Below are 22,461 nucleotides of genomic sequence, written 5' to 3' on the forward strand. Positions count from 1 at the left end.
TACTGAAAACTGACAAATTGCTATAGCAAATGGTTCCAAGGGAGAAGCTAAGAAAGGTGAGAAAGAAGGGGTGCCTAGCTGGCTCAGTCGGTAGGGCATGTGACTCTTGACTTTGCAGTTGTAAGTTCAAGCCCCAAGTTGGGTGTAGAGATTACTTAAAAATAAATAAAAATAAATCTTGAAAGGAAGGAAGGAAGGAAGGAAGGAAGGAAGGAAGGAAGGAAGGAAGGAAGAAGGAAAAGTGAGGAAGATAAGCACCACCTTATCTGTGGTTGCTGTGTTGCTGTGTTGCTGGGGGGTGGGGGGCAGGGGTGGGGCAGGGGAAGCCAGAATATAATCCTTAATTGGAACGGGGAAGGGAATGTTTAGAGAGAAAAATGAAAACCTTCAGACTGTCAACATCAAATATTTGTATCTTAGGCCACCAGTCCAAATGGGCAATTACTAAATCTTCAGACTGGAAAGATCATCGCTAAGCACAAAAATCTCTCCACATCTTCCAGGGAACTACACCTAAATATGCAAAGAGAAGGGCTTGCTGGCTAAGGGACCATCCCAGGATTTTATTCCTTCATTCATCAAGTATATATGGAGCCCCTACTATGTTAGGTGTCAGGTAGTCTAGGCTCTATGGAAACAGCAGAGAATAAAACAGACAAAACTGTCCACCCTCTGGAGCTGATAGTCTCCTGTGTCCTTGCACTTTCCTCTAGCCTTCCACAACCAGAGGCCCTGAAGCTATAGGACACAACTGTGCCCTGGTCTGTGCCATCACCCCCATGAGCCCTGAAAGGACACGTAAAAACTCTCCTTTTCAGAAAAAGTAAAGAGATCAGCCCCCTTGGCAGAGGGTGAATTTTCCCCAGGGCCAAATCCAGGCTGACAGCAGAGGCCCCACATCTGGAGCGCCATTAGTTTGGATGTCACTGCAATTATCACGTTGGCTGCAGACAAAGCCAAGTCACAATTGAGGACAGGATTTTAAATCACGACTTTCCAGAGTCTCATTAGGTAATTGATGCTGATCACATTGCTTAATGGGGACCCATAAAATGCTTGCTATTTATATTACAAAGGGCAGAGAAAAGGCTCAAGTAACCAGATAATTGATGGATGATATGAGGGACTAGGGTGAAGGGGTGGGAAGAGACAGGGAAACCTGGTAAAGTTTCCCTGCCTGCGGATTTTAGCTTCTTATTGGTGGTGACTATTTGGCTGGATTCAGAGAAGACTCTGCCCTGGTCTTTACAAAGCCCAGAGCTGCTCTTCCCAGGAGCCAGGGACTGAGATAAGAATTGTCATTTAATAGGATTTTCTACAGCAGGCTAAATCGTTTGCTAAATGAGCAATTTCAATCATCCCTTCTCCATCCACTAGGAGGGAAATAAGCTCATTTCTCCAGCCTGTATCCCCACCTCCCATACCCTTACTCCCTCACAGCTTAGTAAGAAGTATGGTCTGGTTGAGATACAGAAGGTACAGATTATAGCAAGACACTTTGGGCCCACCTAAATTCACCAGATCATGAGGCTATAAGAGATCTGCAGCCCCATTCCCCACCCTGCATGCCCCCAAAGTATCCATTAAGACCCATGCACACCTGTCATATGCCAGTCTCTCCAGAAAGGAGATCTCAGGGCAGGCTAATTTCCCTAATACTCACCAAGAAAGGACTATAGCACTTCTTACTGCAGAAAAGTGGGGGGGGGGGGGGGGGGGGGGGCGGGACATTCATTTCTTTTCATTACTGAGATTTGGGGCTTTTTTAACAGGAACTTCCATTAAATTCCACAAATCAAGCATATACAGCATCCTCATATCTTCTAGTTATTTGGAAGAGATCTTAGGGAAAAGAAAGAAATGTCTTGGGGAGGAAGAAGCTGTACCATTTACTAACATATGAACTGAAATTGGGTTAATGGAAGATGCATCTGGTGATGGAGAATTCAGTGCTCCCAAGATTCTGTTTCTTGATTGACCTGGGGCCTCCCCACATCTGGATTCATTTCTGCTTATTCCATATGGATGACCACTACTCTTCCTTAATTCTCTTCCTCCTCTTCCTCCTCCTCCTCTTCCTCTCCTCTTCTCTCTCTCTCTCTCCCCCATCTCTCCTCTCCCTCCCTTTCTCTTTCTCTTTCTCTCTCTTTCTCCTCTTGTATGATTTTTCTGTCTCCTTTTGCATTGTAAATGATAGATGGTGTCCTCATTAAGAGTGAGGGCTTTCTCTCCAAATTGATTTACAGATTCAACACAATCCCTATCAAAATCTGAACTGGCTTCTTTATAGAAATTTAAAAGCTAATCCTAAAAACACATAGAAATGCAAGGGACCCAGAATACCCGCAGCAATCTTTAAAAAAAAAAAAAAAAAAAAAAAAAAAAAGAACAAAGTTGGAAGACTCACACTTTCTGAATTCAAAACTTACACAAATCTATATTAATCAAGACAGTGTGGTACTGATATAAGGATAGACAAGTAGATAAATGGAATAGACCTGAAATGTCAGAGTAAACCCTCATATTTATAGTCAGTTGATTTTCAAATGATTTTCACATTTAGAGTCACTTGATTTTATGTCAAGACAATTCTATGGTGAAAGAATAGTCTTTTCAACAAATGGTTCTGGGACTACTAGATATCCACATGCACAAGAATGAACTTGGATACCTTTCCTCATACCATACACAAAAATTAACGCAAAATGGACCATTGACTTACACAGCTAAAACAATAAAACTCCCAGAAGAAATTATGAGCAAGTCTTTCTGACTTTGGGTTAGGGAAAGCCTTCTTCAGTATGGTAACAAAAGCACAAGTGACAAGGGTAAAGGAAAAAGCTAAGCTGGATGTGACTTAATCAAAATTAAAATTTTTTTGTGTGTTTCAAAGGATACCATCAAGAAAGTGGGGGGGGGGACACAAAATGGGAGAGAATATATATCTCAGAATTATATATCTGATAAGGAACTTGAATCTAGAATATATGAAGAACTCCACATCTCAATAACAAAAGACAACCCAATTTTTTAAATGGGCAAAGGATCTAAATAGATATTTCACTAAAGGAGGTAGGCAACAAGCACATAAAAAGATGTTCAACATCATTAGTCATCAGAGAAATGAGATACTACTTCACACCACTACGATGGCTATAATAAAAAAGATTGATAACAACAAATGTTGGATGGATGGAGAAATTGGAACCCTGATGCACCTCTGGTGGGATTGTAATATGCTACAGCTGCTTTGGAAAATAGTCTGGCATTTCCTCAAAAGACTGAACAGAGACTTACCATATGGGCCAGCAATTCCACTCCTAGATATATACCCAAGGGAACCAAAAACAGGTGTTCATACAGAAATTTGTACATGAATGTTCATAGCAACATTATTCATAACAGCCATAAAGTGGAAGCAATCCAAATTTCCATAAATTGATAAATGGATAATGTACCATAGTATTGCATGGTATTTCCATGCATATCCACACAATGGAATACTATTATTTCATTTCACTAATGTTAATGGAATATTATTTGGCAGTGAAAAAAATGAAGTATTGATAAACACTACAACATGGATGAACCTTAACAACTTTATGCTAAGTGAAAGAAGTTAGTCACAAAGACCACATATTGTATGATTCCATTTATATGAAATGTCCAGAGAAAGTAAATCTAGAGAGACAGAAAGTACACTAATGGTTGCCTAGGGCTGAGGATATCGAGAGGAAATGGATAATAACTCCAAATGAGTACAGGATTTCTTTTTGCAGTGACAAAAATATTCTAGGATTGATTGTGGTGATGGTTGCACAATTCTGTAAATATAACAAAAACCACTGAATTGTGCACTTTCAATGGGTGAATTGTATAGCATGCAAATTACATCTCAATAAAGATGTATATTTATATGTATTTACATATATATGAAGAAAAGCAACAAGAAACTCAAAAATCAACTAAAAATGCTGTATCAAATTGTTACAACTAAGTGACCTCATTGTTGTATTTTTTCAATGTTTATTTATTTTTGAGAGAGAGACAGATAGAGACAGAGGCAGAGAGAGAGGGAGACAGAGGCTCCAAGCAGGCTTTGTGCCGACAGCAGAGAACCTGATGCGGGGCTCAAACCCATGAATTGTGAGATTATGACCTGAGCTGAAGTTGGATGTTTAATTGACTGAGTCACCCAGATGCCTCTCATGGTTGTATTTTTTTTTTTTTTTTATAATAAAAAAAAGACTCTCAAAACAAAAAAATCTGAGAGCTTTGCTAGCACATTTTAGTTCTGGCACCTGTTGACTCTGTGACCTTGAACAAGTTACTGAATTTCACTCAGCTCAGCTTTCCCATCTGTAAAGCTTTCTCATCTAGGGCAGATCACTGTGAGGATTAAATAAATTAAGATGTAAAGGGATCTGCCATATAATAAGTACTCAGTAAATGGAAAACATAAAGAGTCAGGGAATAGCAGTAACTAGAGAGCGAAGAAAGGGGAAAAAATAGTTTTTGTGGGCCAAGGCCACATCCATACATTTATGTCTAATGTTTGGCTGGGCTCCTGGGACATAAAGAAGTCCCTGACTTTGAGGAGCTGGAAGTCTAAGGAATCAGGCATTCCTGAAGAAAAATAATCCCAACAAAATGAGCCAGGCGCCATGATACAGTTATAGACAATTTGCTCAGGGTCAGAGGCAAAGGCTTTTAAGGGAAATGAGACATCAAGGGTTGTCCAGACAGCAAAGGGACAAATGGATCCTTGTCCCTTTCCCCACCATTGGTGACCAAAAGGATGTGAAATACCCCTTTGTGGGGAAACCGGATAGAACCAACCCAACACAGGCAAAGGCAAAAATCAAAAGAGCAGTGGCCAGGATGGGCAGTGAAGCTGGCACAGGAGGTTGAGGCTAGGGCCTGCCTCCCTGGCCTTCCAATAGGTGAGCTGAACCTTAGGAGCTCCTCCTCTTTCCCCTTGTTCCTAGCACCTCTCCACCCCTAAGCCTCGAGATCTCCTTTTCCCTCCCAACAGCCCTCTTTTGGGGAACAGCCCAGTGATCTGTGGGCAGAGCATGACACCTCCATCATTCCTCCCTCTAGTGACTCATTCCTAAGACTGGGGGTGGCAGGAAGTGCCAGAGCCCCAGAGCTACAGCCCCATCCGGATTCTGGCAGCTTAGAGACATCCTATCTTTTTCCCCTCCTCCCCACTCCCCCGCCACCTCCCTTCCCAGAGCTAGAAGCTCTGACTCTTGACATTTCTGGGTAAGAAACACCCACCTCCCCCAAAACTCTTCTTTCCTTTCCATTGCCTCTTCTAGTCCCTCAACTCCAGCCTCTATGGGGCTGCTGGGTTCCCAAGAGAAGCAGGCACAACCCAGACCTAGGGACCCTTTTCTGGTGGAGGTGGTCAGGCAAGGTTTATATCCCCATGGCCAGGCCTTTGAGGAACAGGGTCTATGCTGTAGAAAATCTTCCAAGCAACACTTAAAACCACAACAAAATTATTTTATGACATGTTAAGGGCTTCACAAGTTTTGTTTCATTTATTCCTCCCAACAACTAGATGAGAAGATACTATTATCACTGTCATTTGGCAAATGAAAAAAATAAGGGAGAAATAATTTAGAAAGTAGCAGAACGGGGATCGAACCCCAGGACTCAGATATTGGGCTCTGAACCACCAGGCTCCTCTGCCTGTTTTGGGATGGAGGACAGTGTAGGCCTCTTTGAGCAGAGCCTCTGAGTCTTCTAGGGCTGCACATGCATCCCTGAAACTCTCTGTACAGCTGCCCTGAGGTCCAGAGGGGCAGAGGGCCTTGACCCGGCCTCGCTCCTAATTCCCCATGGCTCTTGCCCCACTTTTTACTCCTGAGTGGTGAAAATGTGGTGGGCTACTCAGGATTCTCATCCCTCTCAAGAGGTTAACTTCCTATTAAACTCCTAGGACAAACATCAATGAGATTCTTGGGTTCCCAGGGGTTACCTAGAAAGAGGGAAAAAAAGGAGCATTGCTTATAGGTTCAGGCAGCAGAAGGAGGTTACAGATACCCAAGCATGGGGTCAGTCAGGCTTGCAGACAGAGCAGACATCTGTCACACCAAAGAGGCATGGAGATGGCCCACATGACAAGAGAATAATAATACCCTTGAATTATGTAGTGCTTTAACATTTCTCAGGCACTTTACAAAATTTGGTCCTCGAGATGACCTCCTAGGACCCAAGGAGGAAAAAAAGCATCTTTTATAAGCTGTCAAAACCTATCAAGTTTCCCCCCTAGAGAGGGAAAGGCAGGAGACACACAAGGCAGTGAGTGAGTTAACCAAACCCAAGCTCCACTGGGTAATTGATAGTTTTTATGGTGTCTTTATCCTCAGACTCCTCAGATATCATATTTCCACTGGATTACCACATTTACATAACAGTGCAGGGTGAGAGACCCTGATAAATCTTCTCTGCACGGGGATGAATACAGTGGAAATGTACTTTGTTGACAGCGATTTGTTTTACTACACTACTGCCCTTCAATTTAGGGAGGAAAGAGCAAGGCTATTGCCCTATGAAGGGAGGGTGGAAAGGAGGGAAAGGAGAAAGGGAGGGAGGAAGAGGAGAGATCTGAAAAGACAGATGAATGAGAGGGAAGACACAGGGAGAAAGGGAGAGCTTTAGGCAAGATAGAAGGAAGGAAAGAAGGAGGGAAGGAAGGATAATAGCAATGAGAGCTCACTCTGTACTAGGCACTGTGCTAATCGCTTCCATGGATTAACTCCACTAATCCTCACAGCAACCCAGTGAGAACAGTCTGTTATTATCTCCATTGCACAGATGACAACACCCTAGTTGGGGGCAGTCTCCCGACACCCCATTCTGTTACCCCCATTTCATTTTCTTCATAGTATTTGCCACTATCTCCAATGGGGTTATTAACTCACTTAAGTACTTATTGCCTTGTTCACAGCTCTATCCCCAGTACCTTGAGCAGTTTCTGACCCAAAGAAGATTCTTTTTTTGTTTGTTTGTTTAATGTTTATTTATTTATCTTCAGAGAGACAGAGCACAAGCAGGAACAGGGCAGAGAGAGAGGGAGACAGAATCCCAAGCAGTCTCTGCACTGTCAGCACAGAGCCCAACATAGGGCTCTATCTCATGACCCATGAGATCATGACCTGAGCCAAAATCAAGATTTGGATGCTCAACCAACCAAGCCACCCAGGTGCACTCCAAGTAGATTCTTAATAAGAATACTTGTCGTAGGAATGAAGGGATAAGAAGCTCCTGGGGAGTGAGCACCACCCTGCCTCCCACACAGGGTGATGTGATGGCAAAGGTGGACTGAGGGCAGGTACTGGAGGTGCTCTCTCTTGCCATACACACGGAGGGAACTGTTATCAGCTGCTGTGTATTTAGTGAAGAAGAAATGCATTTTCTCCTCCATCCTTTCCAGCTGTTTTCTTTTTTCTTTTTTAACTTCCCTCAGATGTTCCACCCCTTTCTGTCCCACAATTAATTCGGCATCCACTAATTGTATCCTCCTCACTTTCTGTCTCTTATTCTTTTCTTTTTTTCTTCCCTCTTGCTTCTCTTTCCCATGCTTCTCTTGAGAAGAGCTCATCCAAATGAATTGAAATTGGTAATTTCAGAGGCCAACTTGTACTGTTGTATGTCCAGTCTTGTCCCAAAGCCTTCTCCCTGCAAAGGGCATTTTTCTCCATCTATAAAATGGACAGAGTTTTTTTACAGGGTTTTTGAACCAGTGCTGGTGGGCCTGTGAGGGAAGGGTACCAGAACCACAGCACTGACCTTCCTACATCCTTATCCAGAGAAGCCTCACCAAAGCCTTGAGGCCACAGGAAGCTATTACCCAACAGAGAGCTATTTCCTGTCCCAGCGTATGTGCTATTTAATGTTATTTGCAGTAAATATGAATCGGGAGATAACAAGCCTCGCTTTCCCTCTCTCTTTAGGATCTTGAAAGTTCCTCAATCCATTGAATAACAGCGTCTGCTGAGGGTATAAATGTCAAGGCCAATGGATAAGTGTAGGAGGACCATGTCACCACAGGGCTTGCAGTGTATCAAAGTGGCTAGGAATATGGGTCCCAAGATTCAGACAGCTTCGAGTTTGAAGTCTGGCTTCTCTGTGAATACACTACAGGTGGCAACGGTGGAAGTTGGGTGTCAGATGAGTCCTATGGTATTTTCCCCAAATCAGGCATTCTTGCTAGGCCTACCAGAGCCTCCTGTACCAAATCCTTGTAGCACTTGGCCAGTCGAGGTGGGATTATTTCTTGCAGGAAAGTTCAACCCACCAGAGTATGTGCTCCTCAAAGTCAAGAACTCGGTTTTTTCTCTGTATCCCTAGAGCCAGGCCACATGCTGGACATAAAAGAAGGACAATGTCCAGACTTTCCTTTTCTTCCAGAAAATGGAAGGTACTTATTTTCTTCCTCAAGGACACTATTCATTGAGACTTTGATATGCTTAACACCTACTGTGTGCTACATACCCTAACTATGTTATCTTCTTTTATCCTCATAATGGCCCTTGAGTTAGGGACTGAGAGCATATGCATTATCTCTCCCCTTGACTATGGAAAGAGGCTCCTTCTGGAAGAACACTGAGTTCTTCTTCGTTTGATACCCAACTTCTGCCCTTCCCATCTGTGGTATATGCATACAGCAGCCAGAGTGATCCTTTTAAAATCATGTCACTGTTCTGCTCAGAACCCTTCAATAGCTTCCCATTTCATCAGCATAAAATCCAAATCCTAACTATGTCCTACAAAACCTTACATTACCTCCTTAATCCCCAGTGCACAAGCTTAATGACCTCATGCCCTACCCATTCTTCCCCTTGCTGCCTGACGTATTCTCAAACATTGCTGTGTACACTCTTGCCTCAGGCCCTCCTGGCTGTCCCCTGTGCCTACAAAGCTTTACCTTGATCTCTCCATGGTTTGGCCCCCTGCTTATTTCAAGTTTTGTTCAAATGTCACTGTATAAGGGAGGCCTTCCATGACTCCCCTGTGGTGATTTTAAAATATGTCCACAAAACCTCTGAGACTCCTCTCTTCAAGAGACAGAACTTCATCCCCCCCAATCCCCTTTAGTATTGGCTTGATTTAGTGTCTACTTTCTAAATAATAGAATACGGTAAAAGTAACAGCATGTGACTTGTAAGACAAGGTCATAAAAGGCATTGGGATTACCCTAGTCTGGCAATGAGAAACCATCAGGCAAACTCAAATGTGGGGACATTCTACATAATACCCGATCAGTACTTTTCAAAATTGTCAAGATTATGAAAAACAGTGCTTGCTTTGGCAGCACATATACTAAAATTGGAACGATTCAGAGAAGATTAGCACGGCCCCTGCACAAGGATGACACGCAAATTCATGAGGTGTTCCATGTTTTTGCCATCAGAGAAATGCAAATCAAAACTACAATGAGATATCACCTCACCCCTGTCAAAACGGCTAAAATCAACAATACAAGAAACAACCAGTGTTGGCAAGGATGTGGAAAAAAAGGAACACTCCTGCACTGTTAATGAGAATGCAAACGGGGCAGCCACTGTGGAAAACAGTGTGGAAGTTCCTCAGAAAGTTAAAAATAGATCTACCCTACAATCTGGCAACCTCATGACTTGGTATTTATTTACCCAAAGAAAACAAAAACACTAATTCAAAGGGATACATGCACTCCTAGGTTTATAGCAGTATTATTTACAATAGCCAAATTATGGAAGCAGCCTAACTGTCCATCGATCGATGAATGGATAAAGAAGATGCGGTGCGTATATATGCAATGGAATATTATTCAGCCACCAAAAAGAATGAAATCTTGCCATTTGCAACATTGTGGAGGGAGGTAAAGAGTATTATACTACGCAAAAAAGTCAGAGAAAGACAAATACTGTATGTTTTCACTTATCTGTGGAACTTAAGAAACAAAACAAATGAGAAAAGGGGAGAAAAGACAGACAAACCAAGAGACAAACTCTTAACTATAGAGAGCAAACTGATGGTTACTAGGGGGGATGTGGATGGGGGAAATGGGTGAAATAAATAATGGGGATTAGGTGTGCACTTGTGATGAGCACCAGGTCATGTATGGAAGTGTTGAGCCATTATACTGTACACCTGATACTAATATTACACTGTATGTTAACCAACTGGAATTAAAATAAAAACTTGAAAGAAAAGACGATGAGGGGCACTTGGGTGGCTCAGTCGGTTAAGCGTCCAACTTCAGTTCAGGTCATGATCTCACAGTTCATGAGTCTGAGCCCTGCATTGGGCTCTGTGCTGACAGCTCCGAGCCTGGAGCCTGCTTCGGATTCCGTGTCTCCCTCTCTCTTTCTGTCTCTCCCCTGCTCGTGCTCTGTCTTTCTCTCTCTCTCTCTCAAAAATAAATAAACATTAAAAAATTTTTTTTAAAAAGAAAAGATGATGAAAAAGAAAGAGTAGGAAACTCTTATTGTTGATCAAAGAAGACTAAAGAAACATACTGACTGAACACAACATAATCTCCTGGACTGGGTACTGGAACACAAAAGACATTAATGGAAAAACAGGTAAAATCTGAATAAAGTATGTAGTTTAGTTAATAGTAGTGTACCAACATTAATCTCTTGATTTTGAGAAATGTAGCATGGTTATATAAGATATTAACATTAGAAGAAGCTGGGCGAAGTATGTACGGGAACTCTCTGTACTATCTTTGTAGCTTGTCTGTAAATCTAAAGTTATTCCTAAATATTAAGTTTTTTTTAAAAAGACATTGTGTCTTCCCCCTTGTTTTCCGTCTTAGGAACGCACGTGCTGCCATGTCACCAGGATACTCAAACAGCCCCAGGAGGAGGGTGAGCACCTGAAGTGTCCAGCGAACAGCCATTGGAGTGAACCATCCTGGAACAGAGTCCTCCAGCCCCCTGTTGAGGTTTCAGGTAACTGCAGTCCCATCTGACATTTTGACCGCAGCATCAAGAAAGTCCCTGAGCTAGAATGACCCATCTAGGCCACTTCTGAATTCTTGACCCTCAGAAACTGTGAGACAATAATTTATTGCTGTTTTAGGCTTCTGAGCTTTAGAGTAATTTGTTACGCAACAATAGGTAACTAATACATCTAGATAGGGGCGCCTGGGTGTCTCAGTCGGTTGAGTGTCCGACTTTGGCTTAGGTCATGATCTCATGGTTCGTGGGTTCAAGCCCCACATCGAGCTCTGTGTTGACAGCTCACAGCCTGGAGCTTGATTCAGATTCTGTGTCTTCTTCTCTCTCTCGGCCCCTCCCCAGCTCATTCTCTCTCTCTCTCTCTCAAAAACAAATAAGTAAATCTTAAAAAATTAAAAAAATATATATCCAGATAGTATACATTTAGATAGGTAACTATCTAAAATAGCCTCCTTCTAGTCACACTCAACCCTCCTTTCCAACCTCAATTTGCTTTATAGCACTTACTTAGCAGGTGACACCACATTACATGTTTATTTAACTTTTGTCTCTACCCTAGAATGTGAGCTGCATGCAAGGGGAAACTTTGTTTAGTTTATATCCCCTGCACCTAGAATTGTGCCTGACACATAGTAAATGTTCGATAAGGAATACTTGCAGTTATTATTTTTGGATAACAAGGGGTTAGGTAAAAATCCTTCTCGATCCTCACTCAGAAAAGACAAAAGCAAAAACAAAAACAAACCCAGCCCCTGTGGGTGGGGCTGGAGGATGGGGCCAAAGTGGTTGAGGTTGAGGCAAAGTAGAACTAGGAAATGTGAGCAGAGACAAGTCTGAAACTCTGAGATCTGACTGAGTTCTTCATCTACTGAGAGACCTTAGACAAGCCTCTTCTTCCCTCTGGGGCTCTGTTTCTCCAAACATAAAATTCAAAAGCCTGGGATGACCTGAAAGATAACTAAGATTTCTTTTAGCTCTAATAGTCAAAGATTCTATGGACTATCCCAGGGTGGGTTGGGAGGAGGTACAGGAGCTCAGTTCTGGGGATGGAGAAATGGAGAAGGATGAGCTCCTTCCTGGAGCTCACCTCCTGGAAACCTTTTCCCGTGTGATAATCTATTCCTTTGCCAAGGCCCAGCTCCCTACGTCTGCAAAGCCCACAGGCTGCCAATAATCCATTAGCACAAGTCTTCATAACATGCTCCCCACACTGTATTATAACTCGACCTTTGTATCCGGGGGTGTCAGCTCCTAACAGGAGTAAGTAAGCCCGTGGGCAACACACTCAGGCTTGCAATTCCTGCCTTGTGAACTTAGATCCTAAAGGAAGGAAGAAAAGAGACAACAGAGGAGGAGGCAGAAGAGCAGGGATATGCAGGTCTGAAACCCCTTAAACCTCTGCCTTTTCTCTCCTCTCCTCCAGTCTTGGCCTCACCACCAAGAGAAACATGCACATCAGCCTGCCCACCCCTTTGCCTCACCTAAGTACTAAGTCAAATGCCATTTATTTGAACGATATTAACTTTCCCCTGCTCTTCCCTCCCTTAGCCCCCCACCCTTTCCCCATAATAAACATACCCTGAGTCCCTTCCTAACATCTGTTCCAGGTATCTGACAGCTTCCTGATATTTAGTATGAGGACAGGTTTGAGGGGCATTTTTTTCTCCCTAACAGCTCATGGAAAGGCTTCAAGAACTTGCTATGTTCTGAGAATCATAGGTGGTGGGATTATGTTTAGGCTGTAAAGTGAGGTTGGGAACAGTGGGATGAGGCAGGACAGGTAGGCAGGAATAAGCCTTGGTAGAGGATTTTGTCCCATAGGCCATGGAATTCTGAGGAATTCTGCATAGACTGGAACTCACTGCTCTTCCATTCAGCCCTCCTTACTTACATCCCTTCCTATCTCTCTCTGCCCCCAACCCCTGTCCCATTTGTCTCATACCAAAATGTTAATAACTCCCAAGATTTACCAAGAACTCTCACTGTGTAAGTTTCCTGTTCACATTACCTCATATCCATCGTTCAGTACTGATGAAGTAGGCATTATCATCCCCACTTCACAAGTAAGGAAAATGACCCCAGTAAGTGGTTTGCCCTATTGCAAACTAAGGAAGAAGCAGAGCCCAACTGCTCAACCATTACACTGATTGGTCCTTGCTCTCTACCTTTTTTCTAATCTCTTCTTTGAGGGAGATGTCTGTAAGAAGGTCTTTGAGACCTGGAGGCAGAACTGGGAAGCGTGAGTACAGGAACCAGACAATGCTGGAAGTGGGATCTCTGGGTTCTGATGGGACCTATCTCACCCATCCTTGCTCACCTCTCTGCTTGGCAGGAAGTGTCTCCCATTGTCCCCATTTCTTGACTTGACCCACTTGCTTACTCCAGTTCCCACATCCTTTTTCACCTCCTGACATACAGTTTGCCCTTGTCTTTCAGTTTCTAGGTGACACATTTGTTCTGAAAATGCCTAGAGGGACCAGGAAACTCTGGAACCTCTGAAGATAATTCAGATGTCTGGAGAGTATGGCTGTACCTACCCTGTCTTCCCCCAACTCTAACAAAATGGGTGTGGACTGACCCTGGGTTTCCCAGGCTCTTCAGCAAAGGTTAGCTCCTCTCTACCTCATCTCCCACTACCTACACCTGTGCCCTGTCACAGGCTACATATATATAACCCCATGCACTTCCCCAAATATGGCAAATTCTTGAAATCTTTGCATGTGCATTTTCTCTCTTTGGAATGCCAGCATCTTCTCTACTCCAAGTTTTTCTTCAGGAAAACTCCTAATTATCCTCAAGCTTTGCTCAAACATGATCTCCAGCCCCACTGATTTCATCATCACTCAGGCCATCGTTTCCTGCCTGGACTGCTCCCTCACTAGTCTCTAGGATGTCTCCCTAGCCCTACACCATCCAGTGCCCACACTGCACCCACAGTAACCTTTATAAAATGCAAACATGATCTTATCACTTCCCTTCTTAAAATTTTCAAATGGTTTCCCATGCGCTGAAGGTAAAGTCATAACTCAACCTGGTTCGGGTGCTTCTTGCACCCCACTCCCACCCACTTCTCTTGCTTCGCATCCTCCAGCCCTACCCACCACCCTACTGGTAATCCAGCCAGATTTCCTGACACTTTTACTCGGCTCCTTGAAACTTGCCTGTTCTCTCTTGACTACATAATGTTCTCTTGGCTGGAACTCCCTTTCCTTCCTTTTCCCCCAGCTGATTTCTACTCACCCTTGAGGCAGATCTTGGCCTGGACTCACTTCACCACAGAGCCTTCCAGAACCCCCCTGATGAATCAAGCTGCCTCTGCTTTCTTGCCCTCACTGCCCATTATTTCCCCTATGACAGCATTTATCTGGTCCTTTACTACCTATTTGTTTGCTCATGTGTTTCCCACACTCAACTGGGCCCGACCTTATTCCCAGTTATAACCCAGAGTCTAGTGCCGGTAGACTTTCCAGAACAATTGTTGAATTGGTGAGTGAACAAAGCCTTCCCTGTCTTCATAGTGCAGACTCAGGCACCCACTGCAGTTTCTGCTACCACCACATCGTACATACTATTCTGGATTATGGGTGACTGTTTCTCTGGGTGTTCCTCTCTCTTTATGGATGGGGATGGCACCTTGAATCTACTCCAAGGCCTAAAACAGAGGTCAGCACTCACCTTCCATCGTCTTCCTCTATTTTTTATTCTTATTTTTAACAAGTTTTTATTGAGTAACTACTACATACTAGATACTTTGGATACAGCAGTGAACAAGGTAGCCAACACCCTGCCCTTAGGCTCACATTCTAGTGGCATATATGGGGGCCTAGTGAACAGGGGGTTCAGTGGATCTCAGTCCTACTGGGAAGCCCCTGAGGGCTTTTGTGTCTGCAACTACAAAGCAAGGAGCACAGCCTCAGGGGAAAGAGAATATATTTTCTTGGTGACATCTGGACCTCCCTTTGTTTAGGTCTCCACGAGACTAGCCATCAAGCAGCAGCAGGAAGTGGGGGGGAGAGAGGAGGATGGAAGGTGGTCTTGCAGCCCAGTGCCTACAACCACTTCATCCAGGCAACTGGCTTTTTTCTCTACCCTGGAACAGAGAAATAAAGAGATCCACAGAAGGAAAGACATAAATGGATAGAAATGACAGAGGAAAAGGTAAGGAGAGAAAAAGTCAAGCAGAGACATGAGGAGGAAGAGGAGTCAAACACGTGGACAGGGAAGGAGATGAAGGCAGAGATAAAAAAGCCTGCAGGATTGAGCCCTGCCTGTCTCATTTGGGTCACTGGGGGGAATAAAGAGGATTCAATTTTGAGCTCTTGGGATTCCCTGAATGATCCCTCAAGTTATCTCTGGCCCCATCTGGCCTAGGAGGCTTCTGCCAGGGACCTACCAGCCTTCAAACCAGAATATACTCCATGCGACCCTCAGGAGTAGGGACAAGCAGTGATGAAAAAATACAGTTGCTCTGGGAACAGCAGTCCCTTATTTTCATCTTTTTCAGTAAAGATCATAGAAAAGACCCTGTGTTCACCATCTGTTTCCTAACTCGGGGCTCCAGGCTTTGCTCCCTGAGATGTGGGCCTGACAATATCTCAATCTGCAGGCACAGCACAGAAACTCCTCTGAGCTGAGAGCTGGGGAAGCAGCCCCCACCCCCAGGAGCCCCCAGATGCCAAGCACGAGCCTGAGTTGCTAATAGTGCCCTGCTTTTGCCAGCAGCTTCAGCTGCTCGCTCCTGAGGCTGTGATGCCATCTGCTGCTCAATTTAGGAAACTGGATGACTCTGTCTGCACAACCAAGGGAGAGCAGGGCAGTTGGGAAGGGGGCCCACCTAGGTCTCAGAAGAGCCATGTCTTTGTCTCTGGACGGACCCAGTAACAGGCCTCAGTGACAGAGCAATGGTCTGTTCACTGTCACCATTCTCCTTAGACAAGGCAGGATGCCTCTCTTTCACAGGAAGGTACCTAAGGCTTCTGGAGAGACAAGGAGGTTGGCTCTGCCCTTCATCAAAGTCCAGTGTTGTCTTAAGGTTAAATTGCCCAGAGGGGTCTCAGCCTGCCTTTGAAGTTCTATAGCTTTCCTCAAAACATTTTGTTTTCTTTGCAGGTTTAAGTAAGATTATTCCAAGTTATATTAATTGGGTGAATGAAATAATGAGGCCAGGCCTAGAGGAAGTGGGGCTTTGAAGAAATAAGCTTGCTCATGCAGAATCGAAATAAGGCCTTCAGACTCTCAACGGGTTTCTGAAGTTCCTGCCGTGTGGTACCTTTTCAGGCCTCAACCAGATAGGGTTGTGAGCTCCAGTGTTATAGGGGCCACCTATAATGCCTGGCACCTATTTTTGATATTTCTTGAAGTAATGGTTAGCTTGAGATTTCCCGCAAATCAGTTGAGGTAGCCAACCTCGGAGGTGATCCCCAATGATCTCCATGTCCTGAGAATCACCCACTTATAATCACCCTTCCACAAAGTACAAGCATTAATCTATGACCAACAGAATAGGACAGAAGTAATGGTGCGTAATTTCCAAGATTAGATTAAAAAAGACACTGTGGCTCCCTTCTCTGTGGCTGTTCCTCTCTCCCTCCCCCTCTCTCTGCCTCTTTCCCTCATCACTTATTCTGAAGGAAGCCAGTTGCCTTGTTGCTAACAGCCCTATGGAGAGGTTCATGCAGTAAAGAACTAAGGCCTTCTGTCAACAGCCACATGAGTGAGATTGGAAGCAGATCCTCTTAGGAAGCCTTCAGATGACTGCAGCCCTGGCAAACGGCCTGACTGCAAACTCATGAGCGACCCTGAGTCAGTTCAGCTGAGTTATTCCTATTTCCTTACCCTCAGAAACTCAGATAAATGTTCAAAGTTTGGTGTAATTTGTTATGCAGCAACACAATAAATCTGTCATATGGTATTATTATTATTATTATTATATCATGGCGTATCATCTGCATTATATCACTCCATTTCCTTATAACATCTAATATGTGGACCCCACCCCCTCAACCTCTTTAACCTCATCCCTTACTTACCCCACCCTCTCCCCAGCTCAGCCTCACCCAAGGCTCACTCCTGCTTCACTCAAGCCCTTTGAATTTGCTTTTCTGTCTGCTGGAGCCCCCTCCCAGCTACCCCTAAATCTCTGCATGATTGCTCCCTTATCTTGTTGAGGTCTTGTATTCACATGTAGCCTTTTATTTTTTTTTCTTTTAATAAATGTTTATCTATTTGTTTTGAAAAAGAGAGAGAGTGTGGGGGTGGGGGGCAAAGAGGGAGACAGAGATTCCCAAGCAGGCTCCACACTGTCAGCACAGAACCCCATGCGGGTTTCGATCCCACGAATCTTGAGATCGGGACCTGAGCCAAATCAAGAGACAGACACTTAGGGGCGCCTGGGTGGCGCAGTCGGTTAAGCGTCCGACTTCAGCCAGGTCACGATCTCGCGATCCGGGAGTTCGAGCCCCGCGTCAGGCTCTGGGCTGATGGCTCAGAGCCTGGAGCCTGTTTCCGATTCTGTGTCTCCCTCTCTCTCTGTCCCTCCCCCGTTCATGCTCTGTCTCTCTCTGTCCCAAAAATAAATAAACGTTGAAAAAAAAAAATTAAAAAAAAAAAAAAAAAAAAAAGAGACAGACACTTAACCGATTGAGCCACCCAAGTCCCCCACATATAGCCTTTTCAAAGTAGCTTTCCTTGACCCTCTGCACACCTGAACTACAGCTCCCATGTGTGCCTATTCTTTTCCCTAATTTATTTTTATCCTTTGCCCTTATGATTATATAATATATATAATAAAATATATTTGACATATTTATCTTCTCATTTCTATCTCTCCCCTTGAATATATGCTCCATGAAGGCAATAATTTGTGTTTTTGTCTATTTTGGTCACTGCTCTAGCCCCAACACTTGGACTAGTGATTAGTGATACACATAACAGATGTGTACATATTCAGTTGAATAGGGACAAAATGTTATAATTCATCAATTGTAGTACATATATCCTCTAGATGCCTCATATCACATGTCATGTTATGATGTCACATATATAGTATTTTAAATGCAGTGTAAGGCAGTGCAGAGAGAATAGAGCCACATATAAGGAGACCTAGCTTTGTTGCTTGCTGGCTAGCTACATTACTATGAGCAAGGCATGTAACCTCTCTGAGCTCAGTTTTACTCATTTGTAAAGTGAAGTTATTATAACCTCCCTGTCCTACCTATAATGTAGATATAGAAATCAAATAATGAATGTTACAGTATTTTTTAAAAATCTAACACATAATATAGTTTCTGAAATGTTTTCTAAAGGCCATGTCACATGTCTCAGAATATGCTCTTGGGGATGGGGGGAGATAAAAAGGTCAAAGAGGTTTGGGAAATTTGGTTCCAATATTCTTTTTTTTTTTAATGTTTATTTATTTTTGAAAGGGGGGAGCACAAGCAGGGGAGGGGCAGAGAGAGAAAGAGAGAGAGAGAATCTGAAACAGGCTTCAGGCTCTGAGCTGTCAGCACAGAGCCTGATGCAAGGCCCAAACTCACCAACCCATGAGATCATGACCTGAGCTGAAGTCAAACGCCTCACCAACTGAGCCACCCAAGTGCCCCATTGGGTTCCAATACTCTAATGACTCTTCTTGGACATTCACAACTATTAGCATATGAAAGGGTCTGAAAATCCTGCATGTAAGGTCTTTCCCAATGCACCTGGCTATACTTGGTCTTGATCTCTGTAATACATAATACACCATCTTTGTCATCAGGATAACATTGCTCCTTTAGAGCAAGAAGGAATTCTAAAGTTCCTAAAACAAATCCCAGTGAGGTGGGCAATGAGATCCAACAGGTGAAATGGAGACTGGGAGGAGGGAGGAGAAGGAGAAGAAAAAGGAAAAGGAGGGAAGAGAGAGAGGGGAGGGAAATCAAGAACAAGGAAAGGGGAAGGAAGAGGAAAAAAAATACTGAAGGAAAAAAAGGACAACTAAACTCATCCCCTTTGAAACGAAAAGAGTTCTGCAGAACAAAGGCAACCTGAAATTTCCCAGGAGTGGATGGCAGGAAGGGATCGGAGGGAGCCATCTATGAATTCTGATGCTGCCCACGAAACCCAGTTTATTCCTTTGAGTGTTGCTTCTGCCAATTTCCACAGGTGGAGCTCGGGCTTCCTTTTTGGCTCCAAGGAACCTCTGAAGCTATTTCTTCTTTATCAGAGAGGAGGAACCAGGTAAACCAAAACAGCAGCTTCTCGATTTAGTGTACTCACTAAGTGCCTGAAATGGCAGCTGCCATTTTTCCTTTCCTCACAAGCAATAAGCTTTCTTGGCAGCATCCATCTCCCCAGAGCACGCCTGACTTGCAAAAGGAAGAGGAACTGCAATTCCTCCCGCAAAGATTCCCTAGGCTGAGTGGGAGAGGAAGAGGCGGGCAGGTTTATTCTTGACCTCCAAGTAGGCCTACCCTAGCCCAGTCCAGACACTAATAGAAAAGGAGATTCTGCAGCGCCCTCTGGCATCCACTCACACTTTCAGCCCTCATGGCTAGGAAGTCCTTTGTTATATCTCATTTCAGTCTTTTCCCTGTAACTTCATTTTTTACTGCCTTTCCCTTACCCCAGAAGAAGGGAGTGATTTGACTGTCATAAGTTGCATGTATAGAACAACTTACAGTATAACCAGTATAGTTATAACCCATATCTTTGGGCATATGATTGGTGAATACTATTCAAGGAAATTCATTTCCCACCAACTCAGAAACTGGGCTCTTTTTTTTTTTCTTAATGTTTATTTCTTTATTTTGACAGAGAGAGAGATAGAGTGAGCAGGGGAGGGGCAGAGAGAGAGGGAGACAGAGAATCCTATGCAGGCTCGGCGTGATGTGAAGCTCAAACTCACAAACCATGAGATCATGACCTGAACCGAAATCAAGAGTCAGACACTTATAACTGAATGAGCCACCAGGTGCCCCTCTTTTTTTTTTTTTTTTTTTATTGTGTGATTCATAGTGGGCTAGGGAGTCATGAGAAAGGAAGTGACATAGGTTGAGCACCTGCCTGGTCCCTTATATATGACATCTCATTTCATCTTCACAACAACCTAAAATGTAGAGACTCTAATTCCCATTTTATAGGTGAAGGTACTGAAGTCCAGAGGTCACTTAAAGTCAAACAGCTGACAGGTAGGTGGTGGAGCCAGAATCTCATCGACATCTCACTCCCAAATCCATGTTCTCTCTACCCAAGGGGCTTGACTAGATCACACAGAAACCTGGGTCTTTGGTTTCTTTGCATTCCTTGTGAATATTAGGTTTATCCCCTAGCCCTACAAACATGCAGGGTACACTTAACATCAGAAAAGTGCAGGGGCACCTGGGTGGCTCAGTCAGTTAAGCATCCTACTTAGGCTCAGGTCATGATCTCATGGTCCCTGGAGACCCGCTTAGGGTTCTGTGCTGACAGCTCAGAGCCTGGAGCCTGCTTCTAATTCTGTCTCTCCCTCTCTCTCTCTCTCTCTCTGCCCCTCCCCCACTTGCAGTCTGCCTCTCTCTCTCTAAAAATAAACATTAAAAAAATTTTTTTTAAAAAGCACCAGTAACTCTCAAGTCTTTGCTGCGACCAAATCTGTACTCACTCTACCTGATGTCCACCTGCTTCACCAGATTGTAATCTCCATAATGGTAAGGATCATGTCTATCTTATTCATCATACTATCCCTCCCTAGTGCCTACCACACGGCCTGCTACTTGGTAGATACTCAATATGTGTTGACTGAATGAATGATGACAGAAAGAGAAGACTCCACAAAACAAGGTAAGAGAATGTGAGACAAACATTTAAAAGGCCAACATTCAATTTAAAGAAGGAGAAAAGAGGTAGCTAGGAAGAGGGTGAGAGACAGCAAGATAAGAAAACTCAGCACAAACAAGCAAGATAAAAATAGCCTCTTGCCACTGTCCTTTTAAAATTACTTTCTATATTTGAGCCTAAGTGACAAGTGAAATCTCCTCTGTAATTTCCCATGTGTTCAGCTTAATGAATTTCTGGCAAATGGTTTCAGCATCGGAGGGCCAATTTGGACATCATGGGGGTGGAGTTGGTGAGAAAATGAAGGGTATGGAAATAGACTGAGTCTAGAAACCAAATGAAGAGGTGATTGGAGGCATGTGAGGAGGGAGTCAAGTCTTGGAACTTGCTCAACATCAAGAAGGACTGAGAATTGGTCTTGCTCTAGCTGATGTCATTGTGATGTTTCCCTACATGCTACAGAAGGAGTCCAGAATCCCAAGATGGCCTTGAAACGATTCTTTGTGTCACACTGCCTATCTTCTAAAGAGCTTTATTTGTTTATATAGAGAGCATTATATTAATGATTTAATTTTAGCCATTGGAGGGAATAAAGAAACTGTCTTTTTCATGTCCATAAATCTTGTACACAGTAGGCATACCATAAATGTTCAACCAAATCATTATGAGGGAGTGAAGTTAGGAAGTAGGACAGGAATGCATAGTCTACTCCTCTGAATCTGTTCAGGCTGCCCACCCGGATGCATTAACTTTCTCTGTATACTAAGGAAGGAGCTCTGAGGGGCCACAGGACCCAGAATAAAAAGTTTTTTCTAGTCCTTAAAATTGTAAATGACCATACAGACCACAATTTTAATCAGAATGCATGTCTTTCAGCTCCCCAAGTATGCTTTTTCATTGTTGTTTTAATAGCTTTATTGGTATATAAGTCATATATCATACAAGTCACCCATTTCAACTATAGAATTAATGGTTTCTTATTACACTCACAGATAAGTGTAACCATCACAACTTGAGAATATTTCACCACCTCAAAAAGAAACCTATAATCTTTAGCTATCACCCCCCTCCTCTTTTTTTTAATGTTTATTTTAGTGTTTATTTTTTAATGTTTAATGTTTTTAATGTTTATTTGAGAGAGAGAGAGAGAGAGCACGCGCGTGCACGCATGAGTGCGCACATTAGCAGGGGAGGAGCAGAGGGAGGGGTAGAGAGAATCCCAAGCAGGCTCTGCATTCTGAGTTCCACCTCATAAACCATGAGATCATGACCTGAGCTGAAATCAAGAGTCAGATGCTCAACCTATTGAGCCACCAGGTACCCCAACCCTCCTCCCCTTCATTTATTTTCTGTCTCTACAGATTTTCCTGTTCTGGAGTTTCATATGAATGGAATCAAACAATATGTAGTTCGACTTCTTTAACTTAAAGTAACATTTTCAAGGTTCACTCATGTTGTAGCATGAATTAGTACTTCATTCCTTTTTTTGACCAAATAATATTCCACTATATAGATATTCCACATTTTGCTTATCCATTTGTCAGTTAGACATTTGAGTTGTGTTTTAGCCCCTATGAATAATGCTGCTACAAAAATTTGTTTTTGTATGGACACACATTTTCATTTTCTTGGGTATATACCTCTAAGAGTAGAATTGGTGAATCATAAACTAACTCTATGTTCAATCATTTGAGGAACTGCCAGCCAT

General features: G+C 43.3%; 1 non-coding gene across 1 annotated transcript; it reads left to right on the top strand.

Moving 5' to 3' along the window:
* The first annotated feature begins 9,312 nt into the window (after window positions 1–9,312).
* Window positions 9,313–9,419, top strand: LOC123581532. The gene has a single exon (XR_006703790.1). It is a non-coding gene; the product is annotated as a U6 spliceosomal RNA (small nuclear RNA).
* The last annotated feature ends 13,042 nt before the right edge of the window (window positions 9,420–22,461 follow it).

This window comes from Leopardus geoffroyi, chromosome A1 (assembly GCF_018350155.1).
Source record: "Leopardus geoffroyi isolate Oge1 chromosome A1, O.geoffroyi_Oge1_pat1.0, whole genome shotgun sequence".
Classification (NCBI taxonomy): domain Eukaryota; kingdom Metazoa; phylum Chordata; class Mammalia; order Carnivora; family Felidae; genus Leopardus; species Leopardus geoffroyi.